The sequence below is a fragment of the Chlorocebus sabaeus genome, chromosome 22 (genome assembly GCF_047675955.1).
Source record: "Chlorocebus sabaeus isolate Y175 chromosome 22, mChlSab1.0.hap1, whole genome shotgun sequence".
Lineage (NCBI taxonomy): Eukaryota > Metazoa > Chordata > Mammalia > Primates > Cercopithecidae > Chlorocebus > Chlorocebus sabaeus.
In genome coordinates, this window is record NC_132925.1 from 14,460,972 (window position 1) to 14,488,142 (window position 27,171).

At 39.6% G+C, this 27,171-nt stretch overlaps 1 protein-coding gene across 3 annotated transcripts in view; it reads left to right on the forward strand.

Moving 5' to 3' along the window:
* The window catches only part of NSUN3 (NOP2/Sun RNA methyltransferase 3), a 211,465-nt gene that overhangs the window by 167,412 nt on the left and 16,882 nt on the right, over window positions 1-27,171 (forward strand). For 2 of the 3 annotated variants that reach the window (XR_012090521.1, XR_012090520.1), the window contains exon 6: window positions 22,189-26,815. The gene's annotated coding sequence lies outside the window, so the exon portion shown is untranslated. Of the gene's footprint in view, window positions 1-16,261; window positions 16,386-22,185; window positions 26,816-27,171 lie in introns of those variants that run through there. The other variant, XR_012090519.1, reaches the window with a different exon arrangement.

Consider the following 27,171-nt stretch of genomic DNA (forward strand, 5'->3'; position numbering starts at 1 on the left):
ATGTAGTCTACCTTCTACTCACATGTCTCTTAGGAGGTTGACATACCTGCCAAGAGCACCTCCTCACAGTTTCTCTTGGCCATGGAGATAGTCATTATGTTTGCTCTCCAACATCACATTATCTGGGCACACGAAAGGCTAAATTTACTGGTGGGACAATTTTATTCGTTCTGGCCGCTGGACTGGGATTGAAAGTGATGTGATTCGCTTCTGGAGGAGAGCATGTGATCGCCAGAAAGACAGACTTTCCAAAACCCCGTTTATCGTTCTGCAATGGTAACCAGCCAGGTTTGAGATATGCTCCTTCTGACTGGCTCCTAGAGAGAAGGGGATGTGGAGGAGAATCCCAGGTGACTTATGATGGACATGTTATATGAGTAAAGAGTAAATCTTTGTGGTGTGAAGGCACTGAAATGTTGAGATCCTGCAGCACTGCAGCTGACTGCTGATGGAATGCAATGAGTTAAACTTAGCAGCTGAGGCTATGTCCACGGTCAGGAGGAGAGCTGTTCAGTGCTGCCTGGACCTAGGTGGATAAATCTAATTCTGGAGTTTAGCCTTCAAAAATTCCCTTTATTTAAAAGCGATATTCTCTAGTATAATCTTTACATGTGACATATGTAAAGATTTTTATTTATTAATTATTATTATTATTATTTTAGGTCTCATTTACCTTGCTCTTTTGCCTAAACAGGCAGAACATGTGTAGGGAAGAGAAATATTATTTTCTGGACCTGCTCCCTTATAACTCCATCAGGTTACTGAAGGGGGTCAAATGGCCTTAGAAGGAACTGGAGAGGCAGATGCGGATGAGATCATGCATAACCCTATGGACAATGTTAAAGACTTCGACTTTAATATAAATCCATTAGGAAGTCATGGAAGGCTTTCAGGGAGATGTGTGATAAGATGTACATTTTTCAAGAAGCATTAGAGGGATATGAAAAGGTGTATGGGAGAACAGTTAGGAGGACATGGCAGAAAGTCCTGACAGGATGATAGCTGAATAAACAAAAAGAAATTTTGGGCTGAGTGTGGTGACTCATGCCTGTAATCCCACTTTGGGAGGCTGAGGTGGGAGGATAAAGCCCAGGAGTTTGAGACCAGCCTGGGCAACATGGTGAAACCTCATCTCTACAAAAAATTAAAGAAAAAAATAGCCAGGCATCGTGGTGTGCACCTGTAGTCCCAGCTACATGGGAGGCTGTGGCAGGAGGATTGCTTTAGTCTAGGAAGTCGAGGCTGCAATGAGCCATGATCGTGCCACTGCATTCATGGGTGACAGAGTAAGACTCTCTCTCAGAACAAACAAACAAACCAGAAAGAAAGAAATTCTGGGATGGTTAAACTGATGAAATATATGTGTCCTTCCTTCATAATCTACCTTGATCTGAGGATACATTTGAGAACATTTAGTGGAATTGATGCATGGCATAACCTTTAGGCAATGCTTCAGAAGCATTAGTCCACCTCTCTCTCATATATGCTTTTGATAAGGATTGTACAGAAGAGATTTTGGATTACACTTTTTGTAACAGCTTTAAGTGCACAAATTCTGTATGTGCTTCAACAATTAATTGATATCTCTTCTGACATTTAAACATTAACGAAGACCACATCATCCTTATTCTTCCAAGAATGTCCACAGCCCATTCTATGTCACCTGTTCAGAGCCCTGCTCTTTTACAAAGCACCCTAACCACAGCCTTTCCTGTTTTAGGAGGAACTCTGCCACACACATTCTTCTGTCACAAGAAGCCTATGACCATGGAAAAAGAAAAAAATCCCCCAAACAGTTCTTAGAACCAGAGATCCCTAATCACAGATAAAGTCGTCAGTTTTCCTAAAGGGATTCCTGACTGCTTGCTCAGGCCGGGAACAGGTGTATAAAATGGCAATTACAAGGTACCAAATGGCTTGGGGAGGTGATGCTGCATGGACCTCTGATCTCTATTTGCAACATCCAAGTCAGCAAGAAAAGGAGAATCTTCTTTTCTACATAGCATGCACATCCGAGGCGAAGGTCACGTGATCTCTTGCGGCTGTGTGCCTGATGAGATTCTGTGCACAAGGCCAAGGTTTTCCTAGGAAGACAATTTGGTCTTAATCCAACACTTACATGGGCAACTGATGTACAAAAGTTATACATTACAGAACACAGGTGTGGTGATTTCAGCCTGGAAAGATTTCAAAGGATAGTTCATAGATCTTCCATTGGGGCAATTAAAAGAATTCTCAGTGAGATATTTCTTAAACATCTACTTTTGAGCTATGTAAATTCCTGGAGACTTTTGATATTAACTAGATACAGAATGCATACCAGAGGACTAAATTTTATTTTTTATATAGGAAGGCTTAGAAATAATCCCATTAGATATTGGAGAGTCTGTATCCACAAAAGATGAATTTTGTTTGGTGGTAGCTATTTAAAAAGCTAATAATGTTCGGGCCCAGTGGCTCACGTCTGTAATCCCAGCACTTCAGGGGGCCGAAGCGGGTGGATCATGAGGTCAGGAGTTCAAGACCAGCTTGGCCAAAGTGGTGAAACCCCGTCTCTACTAAAAATACAAAAATTAGCCGCGCGTGGTGGCAGATGCCTGTAATCCCAGCTACTCTGGAGGCTGAGGCAGAGAATTGCTTGAACCTGGGAGGTGGAGGTTGCAGTGAGCCGAGACGGCACCACTGCACTCCAGCCTGGGCGACTGAGCGAGACACCATCTCAAAAAAAAAAAAAAGCTAATAACAGAGTGGAAACCATTGTATGTTGAAGCTGCTCTTATTATAAAAATAGGGAAGATAAAAAAATAGGGTTATCTATATAATGAGTTTCTTCTTTAAGGCAAGCATATGGCTCATTCAGAACTGTTACTGAGTTGTTAAGTTTCACATTAAAAAAGGGATCATGAAGTCATCTCTACTTTACCTCCTCAAATTATCTGAGTGTCCAATAGATGGCGCCCTGATCTTGATGCTGATGGAGGTTTAATGCTGCAGAGTGTAAACCATAGATCTTTATTGAGTTAAAGGAAATTCACTCATGACTCGTTCATTTAATTATTTCACAAGGTCATTATTGAGTGCCCTCTATGTGTTAGGACTGTATTGTGTTTCTTTTCACGAGGTCAGAGATTACTGTAAGGCCAATAAGAGCTTCAATGTACTTCTTCACAAAACAGTGCTATATCAGTTTCTATTGCTATACAACAAATCTCTTCAAAGCTCAATGGCTTACAATAACAATAAGTTAATATTTCTTACCATTTGGTAGGTTGTCCAGGTGGCTTCTCTTCTGATTTCATTCTCATCTGGATTCATTCACTCACGTAGCAACATTTAGCTGGAGGGTCTACTGGACTAGAAGGTCGGAGATGGCCTAACTTACACATCTGGCGGTTGGTGTTCACTGTCCTCTGGGGCGCCTAGGTTTGCCTCCACATAGGCTAGACCACTTTCTCACATGGCTGTCTCCAAGCAGTGCTCCAAGTAGGGGAAGCCAGAGTTGTATGTAAAGCCTATTGCAACCTTCTTAGTTTTGTAAGTTACATTATGTCACTTCTGTAATGGTCTATTGGTCAAAACAAGTCCGAGACTGGCCCAGAGTCAACAGATAGGGAAACAGACGTCAACTTTGAATGGGAAAAGTGATCCATCACATTGCAGAAAGGCACACACACTATGATGGGAAGACCATGTGGTCATATCTTTCAACTGATAAAAAACAAGTAGAGAAGTGAACAATAGTGGAATAGCCCTTCCTAGATTCTTTTTTTTTTTTTAATACTTCAAGTTCTAGGGTACATGTATATAAGGTGCAGGTTTGTTACATATGTATACATGTGCCATGTTGATTTGCTGCACCCATCAACTCATCATTTACATTAGGTATTTCTCCTAATGCTGTCCCTTCCCCAGCCCCCCACCCCACCAACAGTCCCCAGTGTGTGATGTTCCCAGTCCTGTGTCCAAGTGTTCTCATTGTTCAATTCCTATCTATGAGTGAGAATATATGGTGTTTAGTTTTCCGTCCTTGTGATAGTTTGCTGAGAAAGATGGTTTCCAGCTTCATCCATGTCCCTGCGAAGGATATGAACTCATCCTTTTTTATGGCTGCATAGTATTCCATGTGCATATGTGCCACATTTTCCTAATCCAGTCTATCATTGATGGACATTTGGGTTGGTTTCAAGTATTTGCTATTGTGAATAGTGCCACAATAAACATATGTGTGCATATGTCTTTATAGTAGCATGATTTATAATCCTTTGGGTATATACAGAGTAAAGGGGTAGCTGGGTCAAATGGTATTTCTAGATCTAGATCCTTGAGGAATCACCACACTGTCTTCCACAATGGTTGAACTAATTTACACTCCCACCAACAGTGTAAAAGTGTTCCTATTTCTCCACATCCTCTCCAGCATCTGTTGTTTCCTGACTTTTTAATGATCACCATTCTAACTGGCATGAGACGGTATCTCATTGTGGTTTTGATTTACATTTCTCTGATGACCAGTGATGATGAGCATTTTTTCATGTGTCTGTTGGATGGATAAATGTCTTCTTTTGAGAAGTGTCTTTTCATATCCTTTGCCCACTTTTTGATGATTTTTTTTTCTTGTAAATTTGTTTAAGTTCTTTGTAAATTCTGGATATTAGTCCTTTGTCAGATGAGTAGATTGCAAAAATTTTCTCCCATTCTGTAGGTTGCCTGTTCACTCTGATGGTGGTTTCTTTTGCCGTGAAGAAGCTCTTTAGTTTAATTAGATCCCATTTGTCTATTTTGGCTTTTGTTGCCATTACTTTTGGTGTTTTAGTCATGAAGTCCTTGCCCACACTTATGTCCTGAATGGTATCATCTAGGTTTTCTTCTAGGGTTTTTGTGGTTTTAGGTCTAACATTTAAGTCTTTAATCCATCTTGAATTAATTTTTGTATAAGGTGTAAGGAAGGGATCCAGTTTCAGCTTTCTGCATGTGGCTAGCCAGTTTTCCCAACACCATTTATTAAATAGGGAATCCTTTCCCCAGTTCGTTTTTTTCAGGTTTGTCAAAGATCAGATGGTTGTAGATGTGTGGTATTATTTTTTAGGCTTCTGTTCTGTTCCATTAGTTTACATATCTATTTTGGTACCAGTATCATGCTGTTGTGGTTACTGTAGCCTTGTAGTATAGTTTGAAGTCAGATGGCGTGATGCTTCCAGCTTTGTTCTTTTTCCTTAGGATTGTCTGGCTATGCGGGCTCTTTTTTGTTTCCATATGAACTTTAAAGCATTTTTTTCCAATTCTGTGAAGAAACTCATTGGTAGCTTGATGGGGATGGCATTGAATCTATAAATTACCTTGAGCAGTATGGCCATTTTAATGGTATTGATTCTTCCTATCCATGAGCATGGAATGTTCTTCCATTTGTTTGTGTCCTCTTTTATTTTGTTGAGCAGTGGTTTGTAGTTCTCCTTGAAGAGGTTCTTCACATCCTTGTAAGTTTTATTCCTAGATATTTTATTCTCTTGTTAGCAGTTGTGAATGGGACTTCACTCATGATTTGGCTCACTGTTTGTCTGTTATTGGTGTATAGGAATGCTTGTGATTTTGTGATTGGTGTATAGGAATGCTTGTGATTGAATTTGCATCCTGAGACTTTGCTGAAGTTGCTTATCAGCTTAAGGAGATTTTGGGCTGAGACAATGGGGTTTTCTAAATATACAATCATGTCATCTACAAACAGGGACAATTTGACTACCTCTTTTCCCAATTGAATACCTTTACTTCTTTCTCTTGCCTGATTGTCCTGGCCAGAACTTCCAACACTATGTTGAATAGGAGTAGTGTGAGCACATCCTTGTCTTGTGCTGGCTCAAAGGGAATGCTTGCAGTTTTTGCCCATTCAGTATGTTATTGACTGTGGGCTTGTCATAAATAGCTCTTATTGTTTTGAGAAACATTCCATCAATACCTAGTTTATTGAGAGTTTTTAGTGTGAAGGCTGCTGAATTTTGTCGAAGGCCTTTTCTGCATCTATTGAGATAATCATGTGATTTTTGTCCTTGGTTCTGTTTATATGATGGATTACTTTTATTGATTTACGAACATTGAACCAGCCTTGCATCCCAGGGATGAAGCCAACGTGTTTATGGCGGAAAAGCTTTTTGATGTGCTGCTGCATTTGGTTTGCCCATACTTCACTGAGGATTTTCACATCAATGTTCATCATGGATGTTGGTCTTAAATTCTCTTTTTTTGTTGTGTCTCTGCCAGGCTTTGGTATCAGGATGATGCTGGCTTCTTAAAATGAGTTAGGGAGGATTCCCTCTTTTTCTATTGATTGAAATAGTTTTAGAAGGAATGGTACCAGCTTCTCTTTGTACCTCTGGTAGAATTCGGCTGTGAATCCGTCTGGTCCTGAGCTTTTTTTTGGTTGGTAAGCTATTAATTATTGCCTCAATTTCAGAGCTTGTTGTTGGTCTACTCAGAGATTCAACTTCTTCCTGTTTTAGTCTTGGGAGGGTGTATGTGTACTGGAATTTATTCATTTCTTCTAGATTTTCTAGTTTATTTGCATAGAAGTGTTTATAGTATTATCTGATAGTAGTTTGTATTTCTGTTGGATCGGTGGTGATATCCCCTTTATCATTTTTTATTGCATCTCTTTGATTCTTCTGTCTTCTTTATTAGTCTTGCTAGTGGTCTATCAATTTTGTTGATTTTTTCAAAAAACCAGCTCCTGGATTCATTGATTTTTTGAAGGTTTTTTTGTGTCTCTAGCTCCTTCAGTTCTGCTCTGATCTTAGTAATTTCTTTCCTTCTGCTAGCTTTTGAATGTGTTTGCTTTTGCTTCTCTAGTTCTTATAATTGTGATGTTAGGGTGTTGATTTTAGATCTTTCCTGCTTTCTCTTGTGGGCATTTAGTGCTATAAATTTCCCTCTACACTCTGCTTTAAATGTGCCCCAGAGATTTTGGTGCATCGTGTCTTTGTTCTCATTGGTTTCAAAGAACATCTTTATTTCTACCTTCATTTCGTTATTTACCCAGTAGTCATTCAGGAGCAGATTGTTCAGTTTCCATGTAGTTGTGTGGTTTTGAGTGAGTTTCTTAATCCTGAGTTCTAATTTGATTGCACTGTGGTCTGAGAAACAGTTTGTTGTGATTTCTGTTCTTTTACATTTGCTGAGGAGTGCTTCCAATTTTGTGGTCTATTTTAGAATAAGTGGATGTGGTGCTGAGACGAATGTATATTGTGTTGATTTGGGGTGGAGAGTTCTGTAGATATCTATTAGGTCCACTTGGTGTAGAGCTGAGTTCAAGTCCTGGATATCGTTGTTAACCTACTGTCTTGTTGATCTGTCTAATATTGACAGTGGGGTGTTAAAGTCTTCCATTATTATTGTGTGGAAGTCTAAGTCTCTTTGTAGGTCTCTGAGGACTTGCTTTATGAATCTGGGTTCTCCTGTATTGGGTGCATATGTATTTAGGATAATTACTTCTTCTCATTGAATTGATCCCTTTACCATTATGTAATGGCCTTCTTTGTCTCTTTTGATCTTTGTTGGTTTAAAGTCTATTTTATCAGAGACTAGGATTGCAACCCCTGGATTTTTTTTTTTTTTTTTTTTTTGCTTTCCATTTGCTTGGTAGATCTTCCTCCATCCCTTTATTTTGAGCCTATGTGTGTCTCTGCATGTGAGATGGGTCTCCTGAATACAGCAAACTGATGGGTCTTCACTCTTTATCCAATTTGCCTGTCTGTGCCTTTTCATTGGGGCAGTTAGCCCATTTACATTTAAAGTTAACATTGTTATGTGTGAATTTGATCCTGTCATTATGATGTTAGCTGGTTATTTTTCCCATTAATTGATGCAGTTTCTTCCTAGCATCTATGGTCTTTACAATTTGGCATGTTTTTGCAGTGACTGGTACTGGTTATTCCTTTCCATGTCTAGGGCTTCCTTCAGGAGCTCTTATAAGGAGGCCTGCCTCAATTCTGCAGTCTGCCTCCCTCCCTGCCAAGATTCTTGCAAGCTTTAAAGAAGCAAAGTAGTATGTGCTTAAGACAAAATGTCTATTAGGCTAATGAGGACATTGTTTGGGTGGAGAGTAAAGAGCTATATAGATTTGCATTATCTGTTACATATACTGAGTAGAACCCTTCATTATTTGCCTTTTCCAGTATTCCTAGATATTTAGTTTTCTTTAGCAGTTGATGAACTTTGTAAGAGTCTGTTAATTCCTAATCAGTACTTCCCCAGAGGGTAAGATAGAAGTAATGGAATGAGATGGAATGAAGTAATTAGCTATACTGGCAAGGCAGTGTGATGTAGTTCCAGTATTTGATGGTATTATATGTGACTAGATAATTAACCTTTCCTATAACAGCATTCAATAAGTGCAAAAACATATTTTAGAAGTTAAAGATATTTTTGGTAAATTGCTTCATTTACTAAGTCTCTACTGCGTATCAAGTCTTTTTCATATACTATCTCTTAAACATTATAACAACCATGAAAAGTATCAGTTCCTATTTTACATATGAGAAAATGGAGGTCTGTGGAAGATGAATAAATTTTCCACAGCCAAATATTAAGTATATGACAGAATCTGAACTTCTAAGTCATGTTTAATATCTACTCTCTGGTCAATGGAGCCCCAGCTTTGTTGGAGACTGCCATGCATTCAGCCAAGACTACATTTCACAGATTTCTTTGCATGGGTAGTAGAAACTATCTGGCTGCTGAAATGTAGCTGAAGATTGTCACATAGGGATTCTGGGAAGGGGCCTTCAAAAGGGGACTGACTTGGCTGATATGTATTGGATCTGTTTCCTGAAACAAAGTCTGATAACTGGAGCTCCAGCAACCCTGATGTAAGCACAAGTTCAGAGTCGGACTATCAAGATGGTACAGCAGAGACCTGGAAGAAGCATAGGTCCTGGAAGAAGTATAACTGCTTTATCAGCTCTTATGTGAGAGGCAACTAACACTCTCATCTTGCTTAAGCCAGAGTTATTTCTCTTGCATAGGCAGTCCTATAAGAACTGTTAAAGACGGGCGCAGTAGCTCACACCTGTAATCACAGCACTTTGGGAGGCCAAGGCGGGCGGATCCCGAAGTCAGGAGATCGAGGCCATCCTGACCAACATGGTGAAACCCTGTCTCTACTAAAAATACAAAAAATTAGCCGGGTATGGTGGCGGCGCCTGTGGTCCCAGCTACTCGGGAGGCTGAGGCAGGAGAATGGCGGGAACCCGGGGGGCAGAGCTTGCGGTGAGCCGAGATTGCACCACTCACTCCAGCCTGGGCGACAGAGCGAGACTCCGTCTCAAAAAAAAAACTGTTAAAGACAACAAAACACACCCTCTCATATTGCTATATTGCAGTGTGCTTTATGTTAAATGAAAATTTATTAAATTAGTCATAAAACAAATAAAATACCATTACAGGTCCAAGAATGTCTCTGTATAGCCTCTACCTCAGCAGAAAATGGGAATAACCTTGTTTGTCTGGAAATGTCTGACCTCCTTGATGATCAACCCCAGCAAACTTGTACCTTCAAGGTTTACATCCTTCCCATTCTCTGCCTCTGAGAACAAGAGTCCCTTGCCTTGCTTGAACTTGTGGCACTTAGACGCCTGTAATGCGCTGATCTTCGAATCCCACACCCTAAGTCAGTGAGTCTTCAAATTTCAGCTGCATATGAACCATATGGGATGCCAGTGAATTTTTTAAAAATCATATTTTTAGGCCTATCATGGGGCTTCTGAATCAGTAGTTCTGTGGCAGGGCCCAGGAATTGCATTTTTAACAAATATTCTGGGCAATTCTTAGGCACATGATTCACAGGTTGGCCTTTGAGAAACCCTGTGAAATCTTTCTTCTTAACCAGTGCCTTTTGCTGCTTTATCTGACCCAGACTTGCAATGTGCAGGAAGGAGAGGAAAGTGTATTTTGGTGTCTTTTAACAGAAACTGAATGAAGTGTATACAAGATAGGAAAAACAAAACAAAACAAACAAAAAAAAAAACAAAATACAAAAACAAAAACAAAACTGCCCCTGGCTTAAACAAGATAGGGATTACAGTTTCCTCTCTCCTAAACCCTGCATGGTACAAATACCAAAGATAATTCCTGAAATTTAGCAAGCTAGGTTAGGATAATATAGCTTCTTTTTCTACTTATTATAGAAATTTTCTTGTAAGTGTTAAATTTATACTAATTGGTATAACTGGCACAAATTATACCAGATGGATAGGTAAGTCTCCTACTTTTGCAGAGTTCCAAGTTGTCTTTCCTATTCTTAATTATTAAAGATTAATTTTACTTTGCAGAAAACTCACATAGGATTGCCAATACCTTTCCTCGGAGGACATAATTTAAAACTTTAAAAGATCAAAATTTTAATAAAAGTTTGAATGCGTTGCCAATATTTTTACAGAAGCCACTTAATGATTTTAATTCAATGCCACCTATGAAAGGTAGCAATTAAGAGGAAGTAAAACAGGCCACACATGGAAAGAAAATATGAATCCATCTGCAAAGTAGCAACATAGGCTGCCTTCTACTTTCCGTTTTTTTTTTTTTTTTTTTTTCTTTTCTTTTCTTTTTTTGAGATGGAGTCTTGCACTGTCGCCAGGGCTGGAGTGCAATGGCTAAGCGATCTTGGCTCACTGCAACCTCCGCCTCCTGGGTTCATGTGATTCTCCTGCCTCAGGCTCCCGACTAGCTGGGATTACAGGTGAACACCAGCACACCTGGCTAATTTCTTGTATTTTTAGTAGAGATGGGGTTTCACTATGTTGGCCAGGCTGGTCTCAAACTCCTGACCTCGTGATCCTCCTGCCTCGACCTTTCAAAGTGGTGGGATTACAGGCATGAGCCACTGCACCCGACTGTCTTCTGCTTTCCTAAGAGGCTGTGTTCCTTAAATGTGTGACAAAATGCAATGTGAAAATTTAAAACAATCCATTCATTTATAGAGAGAACTAGATATTTTACAAAATCTGAAATTTTACCTGACTACTCCATTATCTATTACTAATATTTCATACATGTTCTTATGTTCTCTAATGTTATTCTTTTCCTTCATAGTCTTTTTTTTTCCAGACAGGTTTATGTTAAATCAATATCTTGTATAATGCCACCCTCTGTGCTGCTGTTCTACTCTTACTACTACTATTTTATCTCCAACTTTCCCCCCAGCTATTTGAATAGTTTCTCAACATAGTGTCAGTTTTGCGGTGTGCTATCAATTTCACATTTTGAAAGAAACATCTCCCAGCTTCCATGTAGCTAGGTCAATCTCTAGGCCTGATTCACAATCCCTGCCTTGAGATCTCTGTTCTCCATTATCCTGAGGATTCTGTTTGTTTCTCTTTCAGGCTGGATCCTATTTTCTCCTTTAGCTTCCTTTTTTTCAGTTTATTCCTCATTTTGGTGGAACACAATTTATAGTAGCATCCCGAAAAGGTTTCAGGGAGGTAAACTTTTCAAGGCTTTGCATGTTTGAAACTCTTAATTATACCATCATTTTTAATTGTTAGTTTGGCTGTGTCTAGAATTTGAATCTGGTAACGATGCCTCTTTGTAATTCTGATCACAATGCTCCCCTGTCTTCTGACTTCCATTTTAGTGTTGAGAAATCCAAAGTCATTCTAATTCTTGATCATTGTATGAAATATGATCTTTTGCCCTTAAAGCTGTTAAAGTTTTGTTGTGCCCAGTGATCTTAAACATCGTGTAATGTATCTTGGTATAATTCTATTTTATCTACTATATCAGACCTTGGGTGAAATCTTTTAATATGGCAACTCATATTTTTCAGTTCTCTGAATTTGCTCTGAATTATTTGTTTGATTTTTTCTCTCTCTCTTTTTTCCTCTTGTATTTTTCTTTCTGGAACTCTAATTATCTGGATGTTGAAATCTGTGGATGCACTTATAATTTTATTCTATTTCTGTCCTATTTTCTATCCCTTTGTCTTTTTGCTATACTTTCTGCCAGGTTTTATCAATTTTTATCTTCCAGCTCTTACACTGATGATTTAATAACTGCTATTATATTTTTAAATTTTCCAAGAGCTGTTTTTTCCTCTGGACAGTCTTTTTCTTCTTTCTTTTTTTAAAAATGCGGCACATGCTTTTTCACAATAGTGTGGTGCATATATAGGTTTTTTTGGTTGTTGTTGGTAAAATAGAGTTGTTGATGAAAAGTGGCTACTGAGTTTGGGGGCACATTTTCAAGCTCCTTTTGCCTTGCAAGTGGAAACTGAAAAGGAATAGCATATGCGTATTTTTCTAGACCGAAGCATTAGGATCTAGGTACCCCTCCTTTCCCATTCCTTTCATTGTTTGTCAGATGAAAAGATAGAACTATAAGGACCAAAGAGATGGAGAAGTCATACAATGGAGGAAACCTGCGACCCTGAACAGAGTGGAACAGAGCACCCACCCCATTTCAGTCCTAACTGAACTTTACACAGGTGGGAAATAAATACCTCTGTTGTTAAGCCCCTGAAGTGCCTAGTTGTTTCTAACAATTAGTATCACCTTAATTAATGCAAATATCACTACTTGATTCATTGATGCAATATCCTTTTTCCTTTGAGAATATTAATTCTATCTTTAAATTTTCTTTTCTTCTTCCAGTGTAGACTTATTTTCCTTCAGGTTTCTGTTACAGATATTTACCCTGGCAACTGTCATTTAGAGGTTGGCCTCAAGTATCTCTGCTAGCCATTCATATTTGAGAACAGGACAACAAAAAAATTACCTTTGGAGGCTTTGTGCATGTGTGGGATGTATGTGAACAGTGAGCTTCAGAGTAATTTGACTGGTGTGTTTCCTTGGAAAAATCCATTAAGAGAGCATTGTAAAAACGTTTCTCTTGGATTTGCAGATTTGCCCAGGAGAGGTGTTTTTGTGTCTTGGTTGGAGGGGGTAGACCTCAGAGCTGGTATTCTAGGCGTCGGGTGGGGAAAGAACCCTGGGGGCTCTCAACTTTTGTATGAATTACTTCTCCTGGTTGTGTTATGGCACCTCTGCCTGCCACTGTGCCTGGCGCTCCTCTGGTGGATAAAAACCTGTTTTACTCTCTTTAAGTAAGCGGTTAGTCTCCTGCCAGAGCGAGACAACAGTAGTTGTCCAGCTTCACAAAGTTGATGAGAAGCCAGAAGGTCTAATTTTTTCTTTTAAAATGACTTCCAAAGAATCCTGCTGTTTTAGTCATCATTTCCCCACCCCAGTTCTTGTAGAGGTACCCGGTCTACTAAATCATGAGTCTCTGGGGGCTTCTGTCACATGTATCAGGGAGCTGCTCAGCTTTTCCTACTGCTGGCTGCAAATCCAGCTTTCTCACATTTGCCAAGTAATTTACCACTCATCCAGCTGCTTTCTAGCTTCCAAAGCTGTGTCGCTTTTGTATCTTTTCCAACACTCTTTGTCTATGTGAGTTTATGCCTTTATTAAAAAAAATACAGTGTATTGGGCTTTCAGAAGACAGCAATGACCCTTTACATACTTTCAATTTACCATTTTTTATCTGGAAACTTAACAATTTTAAAACTGAAATCAACTCAATTTTATACTTTCAAAAATAGCAGGATATCCAGTATCTTCTAAAATTTTTCTGTCTTCTAATGATTCAGCGGCTCCAGGGGATAACACAGTATAAGGTGCAAATCTTGCTTACGATGACCTCACTGGGAGAGAAAAAGAGGATCGACTGATTCACTAGTGGGACTTCTTTTTCCACTGCCATGGTTTCTGTAGCTGCTGCCCAGCGTCGCTTTTGTACATCCGTTTGGCAGAGTTTACTGTGGCATTTATGACTTTGCTGGTCCAGATCTTTGTACAGGTTCCTTTGTACGGGTGGAGGTCAATCTCACTCCTTCAGCAAAGGATGGTCCAAGTTTTCCCTTAGAATTGCATCTTTTTAGTTCATGCTCAGCTGTTCTTTCCAGAGTGTGACCCAGTTGGCTGGAAGGATTTTCCAACTTCAGCTACACATTTTGTGAGAACCAAGCCTCACCATATAACCTCTTAGGTAGTTGTAGTCAAGTCTGGGTCACCAATTCAGATTCCCTGGTCCTTAACCATAAGTGCTTCTTAGAGGATCCTAGAATCTTTTTCTGCCACAAGTCTTTGGTGATGGGAAGCCTTGATGCTGCTTGGAAACTTCTAGTCTCTGACACAGAGGGGAAGACGAAATTTGTTTCACATAGAAGATATGAGATTTGGAAGGTGAAAGAGATGCAGAAATCCATTATTGCTCCTCTTGGCAGTGGTGGTCAGAAATGTGGGCTTCAACTCCTGTCAGATCTTTCAGGGGCTTCCAGGTATGGCCCTGGGAATGATCCACCTCAGTGCTAGAGGCAACTCTGATTGCTGTCAGTGTTTTCCTATGGTTAGTGCAAACTTCTGAATCTCTGAGAGGTAATGGCCATCACTGATGGCAGGAGTCTGTATTTCCTGACCTCTATTCCTCCAGCGTGTCTGATAGTTTGATTGTATTAATTCTTCTTCTGCTTAAACTACTAGAGTGATCAAATACTAATTGCTAATGCACCTATTTTCTACTAATAAGTAAGCTGATCTGCTAGAGGGGTATTTTGAGGGACATCGTTACCAAGTCATAAAAATGTATTGGTATACATCCCTCTCAAAACTTTGAATGCCTGTTTGCTTACACTGAGACCATGGTAACTTTCAAATGGAAGCTCCTTTTCGGGGTATGGTTGTGGGCTGGAAGTTGAGCTCCAGTGTATCAAGCATCCTCCTCCACATGGAAGTGTGGGGGAAATCCAAAAGTCAAATGTAAATTATTTCAGGACTATTTTTATTCTCCAAAACCATGAAATATGGTTAAAAAATTAAATTCTATAAATCAATTAAGAAATGAAAACATTTGATATTTTATCTGGAAATCAGAGTTGTAGTGTTAGGGACGGTTTAAATGCTATAACAACCAGAACTGACCTTCAGTGGATCCCAGCCTATGTAATTTAAAATTATTATTGTCCACATTTTCATCCTATGAAAACACTAGGAAACATTTTTTGGTCTCTTTTCCTCCAAGGAAGCTTGATAATTAAATTTCTCTACTTGTTATGAAAAAATAAGTCTCTTTTACATTAAGTATGCTAACAAATTTCTTAGTGACTCAGCCATTATTTTCAATTCTGCTTATTTCTATCTCACTGGAAGTTTAGACTAAAAGTCTACGAAAGAAGAAAATGCATAATTCTAAGAACAAAACCTTGTCACATCAAGTCTCTTCGGCATATGCATGAATTTGTAAATTCACTCTACATTGAAAGATATCCATCAAGGCCAGATAATTTAACCTTCAGAATATTCTTTTCAAAGCAGTTTAAAGTATTATTTATTTCTCATTATTTTAATGGAACTTGTTTGTAGATTGTGAAACAATCCCTGATTGGCCCACATAGATTCTGCCCTCAAATCATTAAAAGGTTATTTTCTAAAGGCTCATGCAAAGGCCAGTTGTTTGGAACTTGTAACATATTTTTCCATGGAACTATAGTTTATTTTATGTAGTATTTATCTTCCACCTACTCTAGAAAAAGATTGGAAGAAGCTAATGTAATTAAGCATAAAGTGAAGTAAGAAAACTTTAAAATTGGAAGGGGCAGAGGCATAGATGTCTCTGAAGACCCAGGGTTGTTTTTGTGTTTGTTTTTTGTTTGTTTGTTTATAAAAGGGAGCTAGGTCACTATAAGTAAAAGAGAAATTAGTATCACACAGATCTATGTTCTAATCTCTCTCTAGAAAAAAGCTACTCGTGTGAATTTGACCAAGCTTCTGAATCTCAGTTTTCACATCTATTAAATGTTTATAAACTGTAACTTGTTTGGCCAGTGAATATGTTTCATGACAAGTCCTTGACAGAAGATTTCTCCCTGAGCGCTCCTTTTCTATTTCCTCTGAGATCTGTGACTGGATAGAAACGAGGGTGATTCCGAAAAGTTCTGCCTGCAGAGCAGCAATCTCTCTACTCTTATTTTTGTTGGACTAGCAGGACCAGTTGCTGAGCCTCTGCCTGTGCTGATGCTGAGCTCTTCTGTTGTGCTGACCTCCAGGACACCCGTAGACCTCTGCTATGCTGCTGTCAACCTCCCTTATCTCACTGACTCTTACTAATCTTCTCTTCAACTAGCCACTGGCCAGGAAATCTTCACTTGACATTTTAATTGTAAAGCTGTTACATCCCTGGTGATACTGACTACCTCTTAATATTGCACCCTTCTCATTTCCAGAGGACAGAACTTTCAGGAGGCTAAAGTTAAGGAATGATCAACCCTAGCAGGATCTTCACCTGGAACTGCTAGTTCCTCCGCAATCCCCACTCTGCTGCTCCATCTGTACCACTCTTCACTTACAGTAAGTTTTTCTCTGGATTCCAGGAGTTCTTTCTATTCTAATACAACTTTGGGGAAGTTTCAGGCCTCAGACAAGATAGTACTTCAATTGCAACACAAGTTCAAATTCACTCCCATCAATCCGTGGATCCCAACGAAGAGCAAGAATGAGTAACAATTCCAAAGTCCGCCAATAAGACTTTGCACAGAGCAGACCACGAGGGGGCAGTGTTGCCTTACCTCACATTCCAGCATAACCCTCATGGTGAATGCAGCCCCAAACCTTTCATTGCGTTCAAGTTTAGATAAGATGTGAAGCCTAAATGAGATAATATAATAACTGCAACTGTTGTTTCTTAGATGTCTTCTAGGTGACAAGTATTTTGTGTATTATTTCATTTAATTTGAATGTGTCTCAGATAACGTTTGTGGGTTTTTCTAATCATTGAGACTTAGATGACATTGCTTCCGTGACTCTTCCCTACAAGTGTTGTTCGTTTCTCTGAGTTAAATGTTCATGGTTTCTTCTGCCCTTGGCTCCTGAAATTTTGCATCATGCCTCTGTTTGCACAAATCAATTAGTTTTTTAAAATGAGTTTCCATGGGAAACCCATTCCATTCATACTAAGTCCTTCAGGAAACTCACAAGAAGGGATCAAGTTACCTTTTTATGTCCCTCTGAGTTCTTTATTCTCCTTTAAATCTATTCCACAGAACCAAAATCCTCCGTTTCTAACTCATAACAAGGCAATGAATCTGTTAGTTGTTTTAGCTTCTTCCTCACCCAAGTTACTTATTCTCAAACAATGGGAAAGAGAGAAATTTGAAAGTACAGTCTTGGTGAGTTCTTTGTCAATGAAATGTTTATGATTTAGGAACTTTGAGCATATGCAAAAAGGCTCTTATACTAATCAGAATTTCATAGGGTTGTTCTCCAGCAGTTACATGTGGAGTGGGTTAATTATGAACTAGTGCCTAAAAAAGTTTAGCACACCAAGAAGATATCAGAAATATCTCAAATGAATATTAATGTTTTGAAATGTCTATGTAATTGAAATCAATTTAAATGTAGAAATAATTTGAAGAATGCTAATGCAATGGCAGAGTCCCACAGATAAATATGTCAAAACACATTAGGATTTCTCTGAGGCTATGGGAGAAACCTGCATTGCGATCAGACTGCGGGATACACAGATTGGATTCCCTTTTTTTTCTGCTTTAAGTCTACTGTTTTGAGTTTTCTTATTTGCATCATTAGTCACAAGATTTTTGTATAAGGGCAAAGATAAGTTTACTTCTCCCCTCTGAAGGTTTGAGTCTGTTGAAAAGAACTGACAATAGACAAATTAATAGGAGAAAAGGCATACACATTTATTAACACTCATAAACATGGGAGTCATACAAAATAGGAGACACAAAGAAGGACTAGATAGTTGAGGCTTAGATGCCCTCTTCGTAGGGGAGAGGGAAATGGGGGATGCAGGGAATTGTGAGGAATAGTAAATGATTTTCAGGGGAAATGAATAGGCTCAAATAGCAGACAGTAATTTGTAAATGATTCTTTTAGGAAACTGAATAGGACTAGCCAGTTACAGGAAGGTGAGGGGCTGAGCTGTGTCATCAACAAAGGTTATCTTATACGAATAAAGTCTTTTAGGTAATATCTCAGGGCTGCCCTCAAGAGAAGTAGAGATTTTTTAATCTCAGTGTGGTAGAGATTTTTAATCTCTTCTTTTCTGATTAATTCTTTCTGGTTATTTAGTGACATTTCTATGGAGGGGATTAAGATAATTGCATTTCTTTTGAAAAGAAGTTTCCTTATTCAGATCAATAAATTCCAGAGAATACCCCTTCCTGTGCTTGAAGGGGAGAAAGAACAGAAGGTTAGCAAGTCCTTGGTTCTGAGGCAGCTTCTGAGGTCTTCCCATTTCTTTTAATTCAAAGTACTCAACGGAGCAAAGCACGATACTTTGGGGTATTGTTTTCTGAGACCGAACATTTGACCTTGTTGATTTTTCCGGGATGCTATACTTTTTTTTTTTTTTAAGACGGAATCTCGCTCTGTCGCCCAGCCTAGAGTGCAATGGCGCGATCTCAGCTCACTGCAAGCTCCGCCTCCCGGGTTCACGCCATTCTCCTGCCTCAGCCTCCCGAGTAGCTGGGACTACAGGTGCCGCCACCACGCCCGGCTAATTTTTTGTATTTTTAGTAGAGACGGGATTTCACTGTGTTAACCAGGATGGTCTGGATCTCCTGACCTGGTGATCCGCCCACCTAGGCCTCCCAAAGTGCTGGGATTACAGGCGTGAGCCACCGTGCCCGGCCGGGATGCAATACTTTTATTTTTATTTTAGCTTTGTTAAAATTGAGTGACATACCTAAATACCCATGTTTTGGTTTGGGAGTCATAAGTAAATTTCAATTTTAAAGAGATTAATAATTATAAAATAAGTCGACCTAAGAAATACTTCATGATTTCACTTATATGAGGTCTCTAAACTAATCAAGTTCATAGAAGCAGAAAGCAGACTGGTGGTTGAAAGGGGCTGGGGAGAAGAGAAAAGGGAAGTTGTGGTTGAATGAGTATAAGTCTCATTTATGCAAGATGAATAAGTTCTACAGATAAATGAACTGTATTGTGCACTTAAAAAACTTGTTAAGAGGGTAGATATCACATTAAATGTTCTTGCCACAAGATAAAAACAGAAGCAAAAGAGCATGAGGAAACTTTTGGAGGTGATACATATGCTTATACCTTCATTGTGGTGACAGTTTCATGGGTCTATATTCATAGCATTGTATACATTAAAGATAGGCCATTTTTAACATATCAGTTACACCCCCAATAAGGCTGTTAAAAATATGTATGGCTAAAAAAATAAGTTGCTACATTTTCTTACAGAACTGCTACAAAAGTCATCTGGAAAGGGCAGAGAAAGCATGACTATTCCCATCTTAGAGTTGAAGAACCAAGGCCCAGAGGCATTACGTACATTGACCCAGGCCTCCGTATGTACCTTTTCAGTGGTATTGTGTTTAGCTATTTTCAGAACGATTTAGTTAGAGTAGGCAGATAGCTAGACATAAACAGAAAGGGGGAGCCCCTTAGAAAAGGGAGGTCTGGAAAAACTCTAATGCCAAAGACTACCCAAACTTACATACTAGATGTGAGCAGAGAGAAGGGGAAATATCTAAGCAGAAAGGAATACCCATTAAGATAAGATGCCCAGAAGTCATGCACTCTGCATTTAACCTGTTAGAATGTAGCTAGCTGCCTGCTGATAAGGAGAAGAGGGTAAAGGGAAAATTCCTAAGAGATGCCAGAGGTAATTCCTATCCAACACTGGGTCCACACATGCGCACCAACTAATAGTAAGGGAGGGTCCCACATGCCTCGGGAGGGAACCAGGAAGGGGAAAAGGATGGGACTTAAGGCAAGAGTGGGAAAGCTAGACAAAGGAACGAAGTGGAAACTTAAGACAGAGGCTGGAACTTCAAGAAAAATCCGACATCATAAAAACCCAACTCAGAATTCTCAGGCTGCTGCAGGCTCACTCCCTTTCAGCCTGCTCTTCCTCATCTTTCAGAGTGTACTCTTTCTCTCTATAAACACTCTACTATCTATTTTCTTTCAATAAATTCTCTTTTTTTAAATGTGGCTTAATCAGTCACTTGGCAGGATTCTCCAAGTAAGACTAAGAACTGAAGATTCTCACACTTCTTGGTAACAATTTTAGATACATTATCTCATTTGAGACAAACTTCTACATTCTTTCTATGCAATGAATTATCAAGTTTTATCTCTTTTTCCTCATGTGCTTTTCTACCTGTCAAAGTTTTTTCATTCCTCAAGACTCAGAGTATATCCTCCTTTTTCTAACTTCCCACCAGAGAGGATCCACCCCACACTGAGCCTCCAGTAGCCCTTAATTGTATCAGTCAGATGACCCTTGCTACATGTTTCCTTCTCTGCACTATGTTCTGTATCTGATAATTCTTGGCGAAAGATCTGAGAGATTAGTAATATTTATATACTTACAAAGGCTACCATAATGTTTTGCCTGTAGTAGTTATTCAAGAAGTGCCTATTGAAATAAATGAGAAAGATATTTCCCTTTTCTTTCCACCATCTGTCACCACTGAGCCTGTCCTTTCTGCCCACATTTTAGCTACTTGTCAATGTTACTCCTCTGCCCCCGCCAAATTGGTGACACAATGTACACTCTGTAGTTTAAAAACAAGCAAATAAAACCAAAAATAACCCCCTATAGCTTTATTTAGATTAATTTCTTGAGATTCTCTTAGAAGTTTTCCACAGCTATTCCGATCTAATTTATCTTTCTCTTCTTCAATTTCTTATGTTTAGCCCTTGCATATCTATTTCTGTTTTCTGATTTTTCATGGGCAGTTAGAGGGCAAGTCAAAAATGATACCTAACTTCCAAGCTGATTATGCAAACTGAATAATATGATTGTAGAATGCTGCATTATTATTTGTTATTTTTAAAAGTGTCTCCCAGAGTATCTAGCATAGAACTACACAAATGCTAGAAATAAGCAAACTAACAACAACAAAAAAACCCTACAAATCTCCCCCACCCCCAAAACCTGTTGAATAGATTCACATCACTCCTTTCCTGGTGAGTCTGACTTTCAGGATTACATTATTCTCCACAGATATCTTCTTTTATATGTTCCTCCATCTTATCACATTACAAAGCAGTTTTCATTCATTGTTCGGAGTATTTAACACAGCAGTTTATTGACTTTGGTTTTATTTCCCGATCAAATTGAAACCCTTTGGAGTATAAATTGGGTTGCAAATCTGATATTATTAAGTTTCCTATTCCAAAAATTACATTATTCTTATGTCCTAAATAGGTTAGCTATTTCAACAATTCTAGCTGTCTTCTGAGAGATTGCTACTGTATATAATCTGAGAAATTTACTTCGTGATTCCTAACAAAAATCAAGAAAATGAATGGACTTCTCTATGTTCTAATATGGTCTTAGTATGATAGAGTTTAATATCAACTTTCCTTATGGAAATGAAACACTGCATTACTTTTAGACATAGAGTGTTTCTGTGGTCGGGGGGGCACTGGTTTTGTGTAATATTCTCTGCTCATATTTTCTTTCTGAGTTAACGTATTCAGTGCCTTCCACTCTGTCTGACACATAGTAAGTTCCCATTAAATGCTTGTGGAGTAAGTAAAATACTGTGAAGATGAAAGCTTTCATGTGTGCACTCATTTTCTGTTTACTCTGCTTGGTTCTCTGATTCATGAGTTTAACGTGAACATGTAGGGAAAAGAATATACCAACATTTTTTAGCAAGATTTGTGGAACATTGATTTTATAAGAAATTCATAGGAGTTACTAAAACAAACAAACAAGGTGAAAAGGTTCATGGGAAAAAAGAAATAGGCCAGGCACGGTGGCTCACGCCTGAAATCCCAGCACTTTGGGAAGCTGAGGTGGGTGGATCACTTGAGGTCAGAAGTTTGAGATCAGTCTGGCCAACATGGTGGAGCCCCGTCTCTATTAAAAATATAAAAATTAGCTGGGCATGGTGTTATGCGCCTGTAATCCCAGCTGCTTGGGAGGCTGAGGCAGGAGAATCACTTGAACCTGGGAGGTAGAGATTGCAGTGAGCCGAGATCACACCACTGCACTCCAGCCTGCGTGACAGAGCGAGACTTTTTCTCAATAAAAGAAAAAAGAAAATAAGAAATAGTATGACAAATGCCAACTTAAACAAAATTAAACTTCTCTCTCTCTCTCTCTCTCTCTCTCTCTCTCTCTCTCTTTGTTTTTTTCCAGCAGGGCTTCTTATGGCTCTAACAGGCTAATTGACCCAAGTCTTATCTGGTATAGTATGCACTATTATCCAAATTCACCTAACCCAGGTATGAACAGGACTCTTGACTTTAAGTGACAAAAACACAACTTGAAATGACTTGACTTAAAAATGAAATTCACCACTTAGATGACCGAAATATCTGGGGGTAACTTGGCTTCAGGCATGCATAACTACACAGAGGTGCTCAAATGGGGCATCAAGACGAAATGTCAGCTGGGTGGGAGGAATAAGTTCAATTGATCTATTGTACAGCATGGTAACTACAGTTAATAATACTGTATTACATACTTCTAAATCACCAAGAGAGTAGATCTTAAGTGTTCTCACTACAAAATATGATTGAGTATGTGAAGTAACACATATTTCAATTAGCTCAATTTAGCCATAAGATAATGTATACATATTTTAAAACATGTTATGCATCATAAATATATAACATTTTTATTTGTCAGTTTAAAAAATAAATGCAAATGGGTCATTAGGAGATCAATGTTGTCATCTTTCCTCTGGAGTGAGCTTATTATCAAATAGAATTTTACAGAGACGAGGATGGCCACTGCCACTTTAGTCTTGCATTGAACAAGTTTATCAGCCACAGCTCAAGGACAGCAGTCCTTTCCTGATAGTACAGAAAAATTCCACTTGTATATAAACTCTTCCAAAAAAGAATCTTTTTTTGTTTGTTTGTTTTGCTTCCAAATATATTTGCAGCTGCTAGAACAGTCCCTATTTGTGGTTGGTGTTCAATAAATTGAGTCTCATTTACTTAGCTTGAGCTTGAACCAACTGCTGTGAACAGGAGGATGGAATGCTCCAAATAGCTAGACTAGACCATGTTTCTACTTACAGAGTTAAGAAGAAAAGGGGTTCGACACACCTGAACCACATGAACTGAGAGTGGAGGGGAGAAAGGAAAAGAAGGAAATGGAAAGGAAGGAAATAAGAAAGGAAGAAAAGAAAGAAAATCCAATAAAGAAACCTGTGCTAATATGCTAATCGATTTTTCCTTCCTTATTTTGCCAATGGTTTTCTGGGTATGTATAACATGAACAGATAATACATCTTAGTGTCAGGGTTGGAATTTGAGTTGACTCTCTTACAAGCTAATAAGTTATCCTGTTAGTATTTCATGGATGCTGGCAGAAGACATGAGACTACTTTGTCAGAGACAAAGGACTTTAATACTCATGACACAGCAAGCAGCATGACTATCAGTATGTTTGCATCAGTTCTCCTTGCTTCAAGTTCCATGTGCTAGGGGACAGATGGATGCCTCACCTGCAGTGGGTTCACATCGCATCTGAGGGACAATAACTTGGGCAATTCAATACTTTTATAGCAAGTAGTAAGCAAGCCTGCCTTTTGTGTTACCTCATTTCTCAAGGTTGCTCAGTGAAACACAGCCCTGATAAAAGGCAGAGTGCAAGGAGCAGTCATGGACTTTCATTCCTGGCACACCCAGCAGGATGTATAGAAGCATGAGAGATATGTGAAAGACTGACTCTCAACACTTAGCTTGAAAGTATTATTTTAATTCCATTTCATCCAGGTAAGCAGGTGAAAAGAAAATTTTGGAGTTTGCAGGACTTCGTAGCATTTCTGAAGCCATGTCACATAAGCAATTGCCTTCTTGTAACAGGTGCATATATTAAAATGTCAGAAAAAGTGTGCATGGGACTGGGGACAGTGGGGTTTACGGGTAAAAAGGAGACAATATCTTTACCTTTTATGATTGCAGAACATAATTTCTTTGGTATGAAGAATATGATAAATGGGATTATTGAGCTTTCAGGGAGAATACTTAGCTATGCCTTCTTTTAATACATTTGATTTCCAATTACTGAGAAATTGCTCAACATGCCCCGTGAAGAGTCTTTATGAAAATGAAGAGGCCAGAAGGTCTTCGGTGGGCCTTGTTCTAAATGTGGCCTCTCTGGTTGTTTGGCAGCTTATCAAAAGCCACATTAATTCTCAGAAATAGTGCTTGACTGTCAAAAGACAGCCCCCTTGTTTTAGCATTGCAGATTGAGCCACGCTTATTATTTTTCTTGACTTCTGGTGCACAGGCGGCATGATTACCCAGTGATCTTGTGTAAACAAAAGGCTGTTCTGTGCGAATAAATGGATTCCCACTGTTGCACAAGCCCCTAGGAGTCTGCATTAAAAACAAGTTGAGATGCAGAACAGAACACAGCATTTATTTTAACAGCAGGCACTTATCATTGGTGACATTACCTGATACGGCTGATAATCTAAAGCATTATGACTTTTGAGCAAAATTTGGTTCATAAAGACATACAAGGAGATAAACCATGGCTACTAATAGAAATTGCAAACAATCATTTGAATAGAACAATCTTATCTACATTCATCATCCAGCCAACTCTCTCCTCCCACTGAAATGAGACAAGGTAAATTCACAACTCCCATTAATGCAAATAGCAGCTTCAGAAGTAAATCCCTTGTTTCTCCACAGGAGAGGACGGCTGCCCCCTCTTGTTTCAATATATCACAAACCTGTGTCAGTCTGAGTTAATTGGTGGGAATTTGGAATACAAGCAATTTGAAACTAATCCTTTAAAATGGTGGCCAGTACGGTGGTTGGTGACAGCAGCTACTGGCTGAAAAGTAATGCCATTTCTCCTAGGAGTGTTAATTGTGATCGATTGATACTAAGTCTTCACTGTTCCTGGGCCAGGCTGATTTGTTTGTGCCCATTCCTTTTTCTGACACTAGCCTGACAGGACACACCTGGGTGAAGTTGGAAGGAAGGTTTCAGGCCAGGCTATCACATGAATTTTATTGTTTTATAATAAAATGCACCTCGACGACATGAAAAGTAAATGTAGCCACTCCTCTACTTTGTGATGTTGGCCAAGTAGCTTAAGACCTTGCACCCCAATTTCATCATTATAAAATTATCTTTTCTAATATTCCATTCACAGTGTTTTTCCTGAAGGCTAAATGAGGTTATCATGTGAGGCATAGGTACAGGTGACAAACGCACTAAAATCTACACTGTTCACAAGCATTTGCAAAAGTGAGTGGTCTGGAGAACACGAAGCCTTGATGCTGGGTATTGCAATTAGTTTGGTTCAAGAGGATGCAAGATTCTAATTGTTACAGGATGTTTACATTGAAATTTTTGGCTATAGCGCCCAGAGAGAAAAAACGTAGAGAATTCCTAGTGAGATGCCAGACAAAATGCAGACGTTGAAAGGGCATGATTGCGTGTAGGAAGGCTCTAAGCTTGTGAGAAGGAAGTGGAAGGAGGAAGTGAAGCAAAGAAAGAGGACAAGGATGTGGAAGATTCTTTTTGTGGAGAGGATCTTTTAGGACAAAGTTGTGCTGTAAGCCCTTTCCTATCTTATTACTCCTAAGGGAGACTAGAGATGGTAGTGGTTCCCTCAGCTTGAGGCCTGGTGAGGAGGTGACACCACAAAACCAGCCAGACCTGACATGCATTCTTTATGTCATGGTTGTGACTGATTGGGGTTGGTGTCATGGTTGGTAAAATAATTTACTGAAACAGTAGTGAGTTAAAGCAAGTTTATTAGGGAGAAAATACATTTCAAGGGGGCAAATGGGCAGCACAGCAGAGAAGGAGGCATCTACCCGGAGGCAGGGGCTGGAGGGAAGTTTTATAGGGTCATGTTGGAGGGGCTACCTGCAGAGTGAGGTGTTTGGGAACAGGATGTTGTACAAGCAGATTGTTTGTGGTTAACTGTCTCTAAGAACAATTGTTCTTCCCCACCTGGGGCCCCTCCCTCATTGTTGCTAACTTATCAGGACTCCACACTTTACAGGTGGGGTATATTTTGCACTGGTGACTGGGTAGTCAGTGTGGTCTGTAGCAGAGTAGAGAGCGAGCTTGTGTTCACCGACAGCTGGATTTGGGAAGTAAAAACATCCCAATGACATTGGGGCAAGAAATGTGTGAACATTATCCAGGGCCAAGGTCTGGAAGGAGAGACTGGGCCTGGAACTGTTTCAAAGGCTGCCCAAGAGAACCCTGAGGTGATAACAACAGGAGGCAGCTAAATGCATAGGCAAACAGGAGTGAGTCCCTGGTGAAACCCCACCTTTGCGGCAAAAATAGCCTGAAGGCTGAAAGACTGGACTGCTGGTTCCAGATGAAACCCATGACCCAGAGTGAGAACTTCTGTTCCTGTCTGACTGCCCTTTCCTGACTGATTCTTTCTGAATACTGCCTTTTAACCAATCAAATGTTGCCTTTTCCAATACCTGCCCCTTCCCCATTCTGAGCCTATAAAAGCCCTGAACTCAGCCATATTAGGGGGACTTTCCTGCCTTTGGGTAGGAGGACCATACCTGAGTCCCCTCTCTGGTGAAAGCTGTTTAATCACTCCGTAAAACTCCCTGCCTTGCTCACTCTTTGATCGTCAGCACATCCTCATTCTTCTTGGGTGCAGGACAAGAACTCAGGAAGCAGTGCATGAGCTGATTCGGCCCGGGTGGGTCATCTCCTGCAATAGGAAGTGTGGCCGTGTGAAGCCCAGGTGGGGCATCGCTGACTGGAGGTCCTGGCTTGCAAAGTGACCAAGAAGAAAATCCTGCCTCACAGGGAGGGTAAGCACATTCCCTTGGTGAGAAACTGTGAGCGAGTGGACTTAGAGAAGCAGAGGCTTAGAGAACAGCCACCAGTCAAAGAAGGGACACTGCCCTGACCACGGGGGCTTTGGTCAGATGGGTTCAGGGTGTTGGGGTGCTGGAGTGGAGGGGGACACCAAAAGGACCCACAAAATTACCCAGGACAAAGAGTTGGCTTTCCACATTTGCCAGGCTTAGGGTGCGCAAAGCCAGCTTAAGACAGCGACAGGTAATAGCCAATTAAGAACTTTCTAATCTTATTTCCAGCTAGTAGCCTATGCATGAATAGTTTGCAAGTGGGGCAGGACTTGAGTGGAGGGAAAGAGCAGAGGCTG